This window comes from Myotis myotis, unplaced genomic scaffold (assembly GCF_014108235.1).
Source record: "Myotis myotis isolate mMyoMyo1 unplaced genomic scaffold, mMyoMyo1.p scaffold_m19_p_7, whole genome shotgun sequence".
Lineage (NCBI taxonomy): Eukaryota > Metazoa > Chordata > Mammalia > Chiroptera > Vespertilionidae > Myotis > Myotis myotis.
In genome coordinates, this window is record NW_023416379.1 from 63,459,907 (window position 1) to 63,473,990 (window position 14,084).

At 37.5% G+C, this 14,084-nt stretch overlaps 1 pseudogene; it reads right to left on the reverse strand.

The window, feature by feature from the left end:
- Positions 1-2,640: 2,640 nt before the first annotated feature.
- On the reverse strand, positions 2,641-3,163 carry LOC118660434 (annotated as a pseudogene).
- Between the last annotated feature and the right edge of the window lie 10,921 nt (positions 3,164-14,084).

Genomic DNA, 14,084 nt, shown 5'->3' on the forward strand with positions numbered 1-14,084 from the left:
GATTTATTGTTTATAGAGTAAATTGGAGTTAACTGATTTTTATGGAACAAGGTCTGGCTTTAGAACTAGGTAGACTGAAGCTTGACCATTTGCTATTTCTGGGGGTTAGGCAGGTTACTTGAAATGTCTTTACATGAAATATGGGCTACTAATCACAATAATGTGGTAAAAATATAATATTATGAATGTATTAGAAATTTCATAGTTCAGGGATGGCTCATATTATGTGCTAAAAAATATTAATTTTCTTTCTCCTTCCTTTGGGCTTAAGAATAGGACACCATCATAGTGAAGCTTTTTATTTGGACCTTATGATTTTACTAGATGAGACCATTTTTAGTTTCACTAGTTCACAAATTGATGATGGAAGAATGAGTCCATTTATTTCTTCCTAATTGCAAATCATTTTGCCAACAGAGATCTAAAAATGTTTTAAAGCATACTATCTTTTCCTCAGCCAACTAATACAGTGTTTATGGTGACAATATCTTTCAAATTTTACCTTACTTAAAACCACAGCTCAGGTGGCTTTTCTCATTATGCCGACAGAAGCTGTTGTCTGATTACATGTAGCATGTACTTGAATAAATATTAATGGCCTCGGCCAAATCTTTTGTTGTTGTTGTTGTGGTTGTTGTTGTGTGTGTGTGTGTGTTTGGAGTGTTTTATGTCATGTTTCAAAACTGTCTCAGACTCACCAAAAGAAGGATTCAATGTCAAACAAGGATTTAATGTTAAACCTAAAGTTAAACAACAAGGTAAATTACTAAAGAAAGATTTTAAAGGACATGAAAAGGGGGAAAACAGAAGAGGGAGGGAAAAGTAGACTAAGGAGCTCAAGAGAACAGTGAAACAAGTCAGAAGAAAATTAAACAGTTGAGTATTCATTAAATATTGAACTACTTAACTATCTCGCAAAATTAGAAATAGAGATTAATCAAGTTCTAAATATATTAACCTGAATGTACCTATGACTTCAATCGAGGCTGATTCAATATGTCATTTGAAGAACCTAACATACACCTGTAAAAGAAAACCATGGGAGCTGGAAGGATCTGCATTGTGTGGTGTGTGTTTTTTAATTTGCTCATATGTGGACATATCCTGAGATAAGTTCCAAACATCAAGGACCTTCTGCAAGCCATGCAGAGGAGCCTTAGAGAAAAACTAATGCTGCCAATACCTTCATCTCAAACTGCTAGTCTCCAGAATAATGAGGAAACAAATTTCTATTGTTGAAGCCACCCAGTCTGTGGTACTTTATATGGCAGCCCTAGAAAACAAATACAATCAGGCATCTATTTTCTGAGAACGTTTTATGAGTTCAGAAAATTAAAGAAAAAGATGCCTTAGTTCCCCTCTAACTCTGAGATGTTACCATCTGTTAAAAAAGAAATGGTGTGGGGATGAAAGTTTGTTACATGTCTGTTAATGTCTCAACTTGAATTTTCTGGAATCCTATCAACTTTCTTTCACTCCCAACTTTTTTTATTTACCCAAATTCTCCTACTTACTCTAATATTCTGTACCACATGTCTCTCTACTGTGCCTTACTCTTTGTTGATTCCCATCATGTAATATACACCATTATCAAAATAGATAAATCTTAATGCTTATTTTCCATAGGGCCAATCCACAAACTATGTTCTATGTTATCTATTATCTACGTAATAATATTGACTGACTCACTAGACTATCAAGTCTTTGAGACAAAGGCCATTGTATTTATTTTGCTTTTCATAGAAAATAAAATACAGTACTTAGCATAAACTACCTAGCTCACTTATCAATAATTAATATACCAAAATTAATGTGATGTGTCTATGATGACAGTGGTATCATTTTCTTCTTGGTGGGTCTTAAAATTGCAATACTTAGGACCAGCATACTCAGGAATCATGATATTGAATGCACTAGGAATAAAGATGTTTAATGAATACTTACTTTAGTGTCTTCATTTGCAAAATAGGAAACCATCTGTATATATAAAAGCCTAAGTGACAGTTACAACTGAACTACCGGAACAACCAGTCAACCAGTCACTATGATGTGCACTGACCACCAGGGGGCAGACACTCAACACAGGAGCTGCCCCCAGATGGTCAGTGTGCTCCCACAGTCAACCTCTCTCGGTTAGCCATCCTCCCCCTGTCCCTTCCCCTGTCCGGCAGGCCCCAGCCAGCCCAGCCCCAATCAGGACTGGGTGAGATAGCCTGATAGGCCCTGATCACCGGCCAGGTCTAGGGACACCACCCATGCACAAATTTTGTGCACCTGGTCTCTAGTATTTTGAATAATGTAGTATACATATTTTACTACTAAGGCTCATCACCCACTTTCCTTTGTTGCGTTTAACTTTATTTTTTTCTCTTCCCCTATTACACTTGTCACTGTAATACTTTCTTTTTTTTTTTATACTAGGCAAAGATCTTTACTAACCTGTTTCAAACTTTATTCCCAAGCTTCTTCAGCTTAATTACCTGCAAAGAATGATTTATGTATAAGCAAAAACTGAAAAGAGCTGCAATATCCAGGGGCATTGGACTAAAAATTCATAGAGATCTAGATTTTATCAGATCCATAAGCAAAATTTGAAAAAGCAGTCATGATATAAAATAGCAACTCCCAGAAATGTCTTCAAGTTTATCTTCTTCAGAAGTTGACTCAATTCAGTTTGCTTCATTCTTGGATGCCTCGTCAAAATTCTCCACAAGATCTGGAACTTCATCATCCTCATCCTCTCCAGTAGCAATGGCGCGTTTCCATCCACAGATTGTTTGGGCAGAGCTTCAGCCAGTCTCCTTAAACTAGTCAGACTGCCTGCCCCAAGCTGGTTTGAGAGGCTAATAGCACTTCTGTCAGCGGCTTTGTCTCAGCACGGCCTGTAATGGTGAGAGTGTTCGCTGCCGGAGATGCCTGAACTTTCAGGTTGTTAAAGTGGATCACTGTTCCTTGGTTTGTAAACATATTTACCTCTTCAGTACCAGAGATACTGCTTACCCCTAACTTCTTTAAGGAGAACTGGAGTTTTTTATCATCTCCTGTATCGTGTGCTGTGAACCACCTTCTTCTTTCTACGAGCAGTTCCTTTCCCACCAATGCAAACGTGTGCCTGCAGTTTGGCGAGTTTCTCTTGGTCCATGATAGTTTCTTTCATCTTGTTGGAGAGGAAACGGGCCGAGTGGGGGACTAGGGCTGATGCTCAGGGGCTCTAGGGCAGACCAGCTGAGAATAAGCCTCACTGTAATACTTTCTGCTTTCCTACCTTTTTACTTTCATCATCCTTTCCTGATCCAAAGAAATAAAGACTGGAAATGGAGAAAATAGAGATAATTTTATAGTGCTACATTGCCTAATATTTGCACCACCATATAGATAAGTTTTGTCATAAACACAGTAAAGTCTTTATAGATACTTCTATAATTATCCACCTGAATTAATATGTATTGAGGTTTAACTAAGTATAAATCAGACTCCCATTTGTAAGACAGAGTATTATGAGCACTTATAATGCAGTAAGATTGGATAAGGGAAGGCAAAATCCACTAGAGGAGCCATTACAAAAAAACAACAACCCTGATCTATTTCTTGAACAAACTTACAAAAGGCTTGTGTTTTGCCACGACTTTGGCTATATCACAAAGTAAAAAATGATTTATCCCTCTGTTTACCAATGCTTGGCCTTGAACATAAAAAAAATTCCTATTTATAAATTTACTCTCAAAATTATTATTTGGTTGTTTAGAAAATCTTGAAAATGTTGGATGTACTAAAGAAAAGGTGAAATCAGATGCATGTTGGACTAAGCAACTTAAAATGTTTTCCAAACATTTTTGTTTTATAAAATCTAAATTTATTTTCTCAGAAATCATCAAATGATTGTTTATATTGAAAAAACATGAAACTATTTTCCAATCTCTTTCATTTAATTTATACTGCTTTTTAAGAATTACTTTACTAAAAGACCATGATTATTGTTGTTGTTTTACTGAAATTAATATTAATCTTTAACACACCAAGAAGAAATTTGAAAACTTATTAGGTATAGGTGGCTCTTAATATAAATTTTAACTTAGTTTAAAATTTATGACATTGTTTTTGGAAAGAGAGTAAAAGTCTGTATATTTTCCCCAAAGATCCCTTATCCCCTATCCAAAAAGTAATCCTAGGTAAAATGTCATTCAAATAAATGCATCTCAAAAATGTAATGAAGGAAAAGGTACCATATGTTATACAAAAAAACCATCTTCTCACCTGATAGGTCAGTTTTATTTATAATCAAAAGGGAATCAATTTAGAGAAAAAAATGTTTTTTATATACATAAATATTTATACTCAAAAAACTTAAGTACAGATAGTAATACCAACACTAATTTTAATGATAATCATAAATTTTTTATTTATATGTCTATGAATAAATTATATAGTCATAGTTAATTCACTCATTCATAAAATATTTATTGGGAAAATTCTATGTGTCAAGCACCATTCTGGACTTTGGAACCATAGTGTCTACAAGTAAGACAGTTTCTGCTCTTGTGCAGCTGACATTCCAGTGGGAGGCAGCAAGCCATTAATAAGGTAATTTCAGGAAAAAATAAAACAGGTGATGGAGTGCATAATGATGACGGGAGGAAGTACATTTAGATAAGGCAGACAGAAAAGCTTTTCTATAATGAGGAGGTGATGGCTGAGCTGAGATTTGAAGGGATCAGCCATGGAATGATTTGGAGGCAGAATTCCTGGAGAAAGAAGGAAGTGTGAAAGGTACTTAATAAGTGGAGTACTCCTCTCGTGGATTAAAGAAGGTAACAAATTCTTAGACACTTTTTTTCTATTACAAAGTGACATTTCGTTTTCCTCCCCAGGAATCTGAGCAGGCTTGCAATCATTTTGACCAAAAGAGTGTTAGCGGTGAGTCTGTCCCAGTTCCAGGCTAGTCTCTCAAACTGGAAGCTTCCACCTGGACCTCAGAGCCCTTAGCAGACATGTAACCTCTATTAACCCTCCTGCACAGAACACAGGGAGAGCACTGAGACTTCAAATAGAGGCAGATTAAAAGAGGCCCAACTAAGTCCAGCCTTCCCTGCCTGTCCTGTGGGCTCCAGACAAGTGAAAGGAACTATTTTTGACACCCCCCTCCCCCCTGCCAGGCAGCAGCCAGTTGAATACATCATGGAAGCAAAAAAAAAAAAAAAAAAATCACCCAGCCAAGCTCTACTGGAATTTCCGACTCACAAGCTTGTGAGAAATAAGATGGTTGTTGTTTGAAGCCACTAAATCTTGGAGAAGTTTGTTATGCAGTAAAGAGTAAACTTTTCTAGAGCAGAAAAAGGCCAGTATGGTAGGACATGATGAACCAAGGAGACCATGATCTAAAATGAACCCAGACATTGTACTCTGGGTACAGTTGAATGATAAAGAGTGATCTCTGACCCGGCAATATCAGCCATCACCTAGAAATTTGTTATAAATGCAAATTCTTGGGCCCCAACCCAGACCTACCAAATCAGAAACTCTCAGGCTGGGAGCCATCACTCTGTGTTTAGACAAATGCACCCGGATATCCTGATGAATGGTCAAACACTCGCTGTGACAAAGAAAAGGAAGAGTGCTTAGAATTGAACTCAGTGGGCACTTTTGACTGAAAACAAGAAATCAGCTTAGGAGAATGAAGAGGAGCAAGAGGAGGAGAAGGGAACACAGGAGACTGTTGTCAGCCAAGACAAAACAATGTTTCAACAAGGGGAGGTTATTCCATTGTGCCAGATATTGCTAAACAATCAAGTAAAAGGAGGACAGAGCATGACTGGTGGATTTGCCAAGATAGATGGAAGCCATTGGAGAGCTTCAATATGACTGATTTTGAGGACTGGAATAAAATAAAGAACAAGTAAGAAGAGAAGAAAGGGAAACAAAATAGTAACCAGTCTTTTTGAGAAGTATTTTCTGTGTAGTATAGAGATATGAGATAATGGGAGAATTTAAAATAAGTACTATTTTTTCTTAGATAAAAGATATTAAGGCAAGATATTAAGGCATTTTTATATCCCATTAAAGCCATCCAATAGAGGGAGAATTTGAAATTGAAAAAGAGAGCAAGATACAATAATGACATGAGCAACGTTCTTGAGTAAACAAGGGTAGGGTATTTGTCTTAATGTAGGATCATAAACTCCTTATCTTAACAGAAGGTGAAGCAAAGTATCTTGAAATAGATGAAGCTTAGTCAGAAGATGTGGTGGTGAGAAGAGATGGGTTTTGTCAGTGAGTTTACAACTTATCAGTGTGTGTCCGCTGAGGTGATGTCAGGGTTGGAAGTAGTATGAAGAAGAAAAGGTGTAAGATAACTTTCTTAGAAGGGAGGAATGAAAATTCAGTGAAAGAATGGAGAACTGCTAGCTAGTGCAGGAGACCATCTGGGATTTGTGGTTATTAATTTAATGTGAGACCACTGACAAGAGTTATTTTCTCCAGCAAGTTGAGTCTAAGGCTCAGCTTTTTCTGGGTTAATATAGTAAAATGAGATAGGAGAAAGACTGTTTACAAGAAAGTGATTTCATGCTAGACCATGGAATGAAGGATTTCAATGTGAGTAAAGAGGAAATGGAACTATAAGTAGGATGCTATGTAGTGAATAAAGAGAGCTGAAGGGGTAGGATTCCTGGAGGGGTTGAGAAATTGTGGGTTTAGGAGCACTAGAATAAGTCAGCCAGATGGATAAAAGGCAGTGGTTAGAGACTCCGATTCCTGAAACAGAGATTTTGGAGTTTACATAGTCATTATTGATTCAGAGTCACAGGAAAGACCGTGGGAGTGTGTGGCTGAGGTGGTTGGAGAAAAAAAATCACTGGAGTGAAGGAAGTCAGGTATGGAGAGACCAACATACCAGACAGATCAGAAAGGAGGTAGCCAACAGCAAGAATGATGACATGAGTATTGATTAAAAGAGCATCAGTGAACAAGGTGCTAAAGTGTGTGTGTGCTCGCATGTAAAAAAGAAAGCATATGTTATATCCCTCCTTCCAGAATATAAAGTTCTTGAAGGTAAGGTCCATGTCTGGTTAATTTTGGTCTTATCTATGGTGCTATGTGTACAGTGTCATATTTAGAATATAATACTCTGTGATCTGAATATGAATCAATTGCTAACAATTTAAGAAAACTAATCAGCAAAGTGGACAGGTTCAAAGGTAAATAACATTTATTTAAAACCTGAAAGGCATAAGAAACTACTAATTTCCCACATATACAATTCTTACATCAGTCTTGGAAGAACATGACACTGTAATTTGTTTCATTTGCTCTGCCTGACTATGCTCAACATTCACTTTGCACAAAAACATAGATACAAAAAGCAAAATGTTAAAGAACTGCTTTTAAGAATTGCTATAGTTCTCAAAAATGCTCTGGTTTATGATTGCCATAGTCATAGTTTTTAAATAATTACTAGGTTACTCCATTCTATTCACAATAAACTCTCAAGTAAGATTCAAATAAACAAATGCCTACTCTAAGTGTTTTGTGCTGGAGCCGCACAAAGTTTGAGAACTGAGAGAGATAGTAAATATTATGCAGTCAAAACTCCCTATTTCACTGCTGGGAAAGCCCAAACCTAAGGAGCCAAATGTTCTGGCCCCAAGTGCGTACTGCTAATTAGTTGCCGAGTTGGGCGTAGAATCCACTCTCCCCAATAGTTAACATCCTTTCAGTATGCCATGCTTCAGGTTCAAGCTTTCTGCTCAAGTCCTACAAAATGATGGTTATTTCCAACTAAAGAGAATTAGGTTTTGTTATTATACACACATTGGTTTTACTTTGCAAATGTACAAGTCAAAATTACATTTCCACCAAATTATTTCTTCCTGAGAATTTTTTTCATGTGCTGTTGTGTTAAAAACAATTGAGTCTGTAGTCTTCTAGATTTATTTATATTTATTTTTTTATTTTTTATTTTTTTGGTTTGGATCCTTCTGAATGTTTTTCATGACTTTACAATGAAACGAAAACAATAATTTAAGGTCTTGATATTCAATTTGTGGTTTAAATGCTGACATTAAGAAATGAACAGATCTTATTTTTTCTGAAGACTACTATTATGATGCAATTTCCTTTTACAGGGCTTTTAAAAAATGACCAACTCAAGCTTTTATTGATTTATAGAAGATGAAATCCTGTTTGAACTTAAAGAGAAAAAAAATGACCTCCAAGTTAAAAAACAAGTCTTCAGCTGCATTACATTCTCATTCTCGATGGTTATAGGTGGGCATTCAACAGTCTATATGCTCCTATTTCCTCCTAGAAAAATCTACTGGAGATATTTCTAAATTTCTCTCCCAGGTTACAAGAAAAAAGCATGCTAGGAAACTTTGATCATTTGCTGGTGGAAACGGATACTTTCTAGGGACTCTTTTACTGATCGTTTCACACTTTTCACTGAAGAACATCCTGCACGCTGTGTTTACAACAATTATTATCAGTGTTTCTCTTAGAACATGGTTCAGAGAAAGTGCCAAAACAATAAGATTTTGCCCCACATGGCACTAATGGAAAAATTGGATACGATCGCAAGAAATTATATGTGTATGTGTATATATAGTCAATCCTAGGCTTTCAAGGACTCTGTATTTGTGAATCCACCTCCTCTATAAAATTTATTTGTAATGGCAAAATCCATACTGCCAGCATTTGGATTCATCCGCAGCTATGAGCAGAGGGGCAAAATATTTGAGTTGCCTGATGTGCCCATTCCAAGCCGGGGTGGAACAAGACGACCATCTCTGCCTTCCTGTTTCAGCTTTCAGACTCTAACAAGTGTCCTTGTCCACAGTCTACTTAGTACCACATTTTGTGCATTTTGTGCTTTTTGTTGGTGATTCCTCTCTTTAAAGTGAACACCACAAGTAGTGCGGAAGAGCTGTCTCATGTTTCTAAGTGCAAAAACACTGATGTGTGTTGGGCAAACTTTAATCAAGGCATGAGTTTTAATTGCTGTTGGTCTTGAGTTCAGTGTTAATAAGCCAATAACATATAAGGCATATAAGCAAATAAAATCCCAATTAATAAATAAGGTCTATAAATAGTAAAACACATAAAATAAGGTTATGCATTGATCAGTTTACATAAATGTAAGCAGAAGCTCATGGGAACCTAACCCTGTATTTCCCTTAGGAACAATGGTTCAGTGTTCACTTGTGTATGTGGCAATTTTATAGAACATAACTACCAAAACTACCAAGAATAATGAGAATCGAACATAAATGTATATGATGAGTATGCATACACATCCACACAAAACATGTATGAAACAAAACTTTTAATTTAGAAGATATATATATATTAGGAACATTATTTATGACATAATTCTGATCTGTACTCTACCTTTAGTGTTCTACTCAGAGCTGTTCTGAGATCATTATAGGGAATACAGAGTATAATAAATAGTCAGTCTCTTTCCTTCATGCTTTTACTTCTAGGCCCGAGAATTCAAGCAGAGAACTCTCCACAAATACACTCCCCAGGATTTGAGCCCCTTCTTGTTTCTCTAGAGGTCAGAGTATGGCATATACTAACATCCTACCCACTCAGGGAGGCTACCTGCCAGATTCCTCAAGATTCAGGAACCCAACATACCTCAGCATAGTCACAGATATGCAAAATCCTCTCTATGCTTCCAAAATGATAACATGACCTCAGCACAGCTTGTTTTCCAATGGAAAGCATAACCCCCCAAATTCAAATAGTAAAATGTCAGCTCCAAGCCAATATAAAAGAAAAAAAATTTTTTGCTAAGGACAGAGTGTTCTGTTGTTGTTGTTATTATTTTTAAGGGGACATTCATTGTTATAAATTTGTATAAATTTGTGCAAATCACAGTAGGAACCATCCAAATGAAGTGAGATCAAATTAAAACATGGAAGTTATATTTTCCCAACATTTAAAACAGTCCTACATGTCAAGAGCCAGCTTTAAAAATGTTTTAATTCACATTCAGGTTCAGATTATAGTTTTAAAAACATCCATTTTATGGCTCTGCATGTTTGAGAGATATTGGTCAACAATACGCCATTTAATGAAAATGTTTATCTCAACCTACCTGTCTTAACAGCACTGCTCTGCCTGGAAAAGATGAACTATCTCACATACAATCTCACAGATCAACAAAACATGACTGTGATGACAATGGATCGATCACAGTTCCTGCATATCTAAATATACTAGAACTAGAGGCCCAATGCACGAAATTCGTGGAAGGGGTTTAGCCCTCGCAGCCGTGGTGGCTTGCCTTGGCCCTCGCAGCCTCAGCTTCATCTGGAAGGACGTCTGGAAGGTCGTTCAGCTGTCCAGTCTAATTAGCATATTATGCTCTTATTATTATAGATGTGTATATTATTACCCTGATCTTGGGATACCCTAACATAAAAATTCTAGAAAATAAAACAATTTTAACTGTTGATTAAAATGGAAATGTAGAGGCACACATGCTGGGGGGAAAGCAGTATTACTACAAAAAGTGTGATTAATTAGAATTGCCACAACATCCCACTCTTCTGAATAAATGCCCACTGCACTGGGAATAAAATCCAAATGATTTCCATGGTCCGCAGGGCCCCTCCTGACCTGTCTCCAACTACCTTGCAGCCATTTCTCCTGCCTCTCTCCTTGTCCTGCCACATTTCAGCCACATCGTCCTCTATGTTCCCTGGAAAGCCAACTTTGTCTCTGCCGTGGAGTCTCGGCACTTTCTCTTCACTCTCCCTGAACGCTGATGCCATGTCCTCGCATTGGTAATACACTTTTGTCTTCAGCTCGAAATGCAAAATTCACTTCCTTGTTGACTACCCAATCCAAGTTAAACCCAATGACTATATAACTTTATATTAGGATACCCCATTGTATACTCCTCATAGCCTTACTTCTATCTGAAATCACCTTCCATTTATTGGTTCACATGTGCTGAACCTGTCTACATCCTTGGTATGTAAATTGGGGTCTTATATATCTTATTCCCCACTATTTCCCTAGCTCTTAGAAGACTGCGTGGACATAGCAAAGCTCATCAAATATTCACTGGAAAAAATAAACAAACTACTCATACCACTTAAATGCAAAATATAGACTCCCAGAAGAAATTAAATATAATCACATCTGGAAGGCAGCATAAATTGCTTTTGGAAAATCTTAAAAACCCATTTATCTGATTGCTTTGCCAATACAATGTGTAAAAGAGATTTGTTTAGTATTTTTGGATTTTATTCCTATCAAATTTTCAATGCCAGCCAGACTTACCATGAAGCTTTAAAAGAACTTCTGAGGACAGAAAGAATAGCACAACCTGCTTGAAAGTGATGGAAACATGCCTCCTTCAATCACCTGTAGGTCAAGTGTAGGGGCCCAAAATTATGGAAAACACTGTTAACTGTTGAAACACTGCAATAGGTTGAACTAGGTCAGTGGTTCTCAACCTTCTGGCCCTTTAAATACAGTTCCTCATGTTGTGACCCAACCATAAAATTATTTTTGTTGCTACTTCATAACTGTAATGTTGATACTGTTATGAATCATAATGTAAATATCTGATATGCAGGATGGTCTTAGACGACCCCTGTGAAAGGGTCATTCAACTGCCAAAGGGGTCGCGACCCACAGGTTGAGAACCACTGACTAGGTAATGGCAAAAATCCCAACCCCCATTGTTGTCAAAGGAGCAAAGAGAATTATAACTATGATAATAAGAGGAAAGATAAAGATGAGCAATTTTATCCCTCATCTACACTTAAATCTGTCTCCAGTTGAATCTCTGATCTGCATTTCAACCCATGTCTGAAGAACATCCTAAGATACCATAGAGCCACTCATGCATCAGCATGGCTACAGTTAGAGTCATCTTTCTCTTCCTCAAAATGATTCTCTTTACAGACCAGAAACTGTGCAATCATCTTTCATGTTTTCCTCCCATTGTGTCACATGTTCTCATATCCTGCCTGGCCTGCCTCCTTGAAATGTCTCTGGCTCTAGTTCTTATCTGTCTCAGAGTCCACACCTGGCCTAGATCCATGTCATCTCACATTCAGCTATACATTCATTCTCCTGAGATGTGCTGATCACCCCAAAACTCAAAACTCAACTCTAAACCCCAACTGAGGTTTGGAATATGGCCTTGCCTAGTGAACTCTGACATCATTTTTATTATTCCAGAACTAGAGGCCCGGTGCACGAATTCATGCACCAGTGGGATCCCTTGGCCTGGCCTGCGGGATTGGGCTGAAACTGGCTCTCCGACATCCCCTGAGGGGTCCTGGATTGCAAGAGGGCACAGGCCAGGCCGAGGGACCCCACTGGTGCATGATCGGGGCTGGGGAGAAATGCAGGAGGCTGGCCAGCTGGGGAGGGACCACAGGAGGGCTCCAGGGCATGTCTGGCCTGACTCCCTCAGTCCTGATCAGCCAGACCCCAGCAGCAAGCTAACCTACCAGTTGGAGAGTCTGCCTCCTGGTGGTCAGTGCACGTCATAGCGAGCAGTTGAGCAACCTTAGCATATCATTAGTATATACACTTTGATTGGGGTTGATCGGATGACCAGACAGTATATTAGGCTTTTATTATATAGGATTATTTATACATAGAAATGGCTCAGAGAAGTTATATGATAGGAAGAAAGGGCTACAGGACTTGTTTTGAGACTTCATGTGTATAGCATTTTAAACAAAGTCAGGGGAAATAGTCATTATCTAAATCAAAGAGGAGGTTGAAAGGCCGATGGCAATTATGGGGGTGATGGGAGTAATAGATTATCAAAGCCACCCTTTGTTGGCACTGATACTTAGGACCCAATTTGTCCTGTTTCTATACATACCAACCATGGTTTCTTATTTGCGCAGTGGACAGCATGGTGTATTGACAGCATAAAGGTCTTTGATTACAGGATTAGGATAACAACCAGATCTCCTAACTTTAAATTTTCAAGTTCTTGCCACTATATTCACATTGTCTCATTCAAGTGTAAAGATGAGGAGACATGATGACCTGTATCTCTGTATTGTTTCTAAAGTAAAGCCAATGTGGTTGTGAATCAATCTAGAGTATGACTCAAGTATAGTTTTAAAAGTAATGGTTTTAATTCATAAATACTGCCCAAGAAATGAAATTATTAGTTAATTTCTTAATAGGTAAAAAAAAAATACCTTCCAACTTACTAAAAAAATGTCCTTATTTCATTTGTTGAGGAATCGTGGTATTTAAAATAAACCTTAGCAGCCAAATTTAAATTTATTGTGTATTCCTTGGTAAGCAAAACTTTGAACCTCAGTGAATGCATACATGTTAAAGGAAAGTGCAGAGGTTGTTAATAGTGTGATTAAATCATCCTTCACAATGGCCCCTGTGATACACTAGCTCAGCTGGCAAGAATCGCGCTGATCAGGCTGACATACAAGCTCACCGCATGTGGGATAGTTAATTCCAGTTTGCTTCATGGCCACAAATTACACATCTACATCTTGTCTACCAATTAAAGTGCATGACTTTGGTTGTAAGGATGACCAAATCAAAGAATGTAGCTGTCTTGTGACAACATTACTACTGGAAAAACAAAACCTTAAACTCTATGCCTTACTGATGTACAATCACTATGGATATATAACTGGAGACATTGTTTTAACACACTTTGTGAATGTACACTTTGTGCACATTAATTTTATAAAGAGAAAAGGTTAACATGTTTTTCAGGGCCCCCAAAACTAAAATACTTCATTTTGCCACTTCCCTCATACGCCTACCTCATTCTTCATTCCCAATCACATTTAGTCGGTTGCAGACTGGTTTCTGTCAATGAGGCTAAATAGAGACTAGGACAGTGTGTACATTTTCAAGATGCTGCCTCTTGGCAGCCCTCCTTCAGAACTGTTTTCTGGAAACACATTGCATCTGAAAAGCAGATCTGTGTACTCAAAGGAAAGGGTTTGTGTTTTATTTTTTAAAAAAATAACAAGATAGAGAGCTGAGGGGAGAAATAATAAGATGTGCTTTCTAGCTGTATAACTAGATAGCATCTCTCCATATTTTAATCTCCTCTGGAACACTGG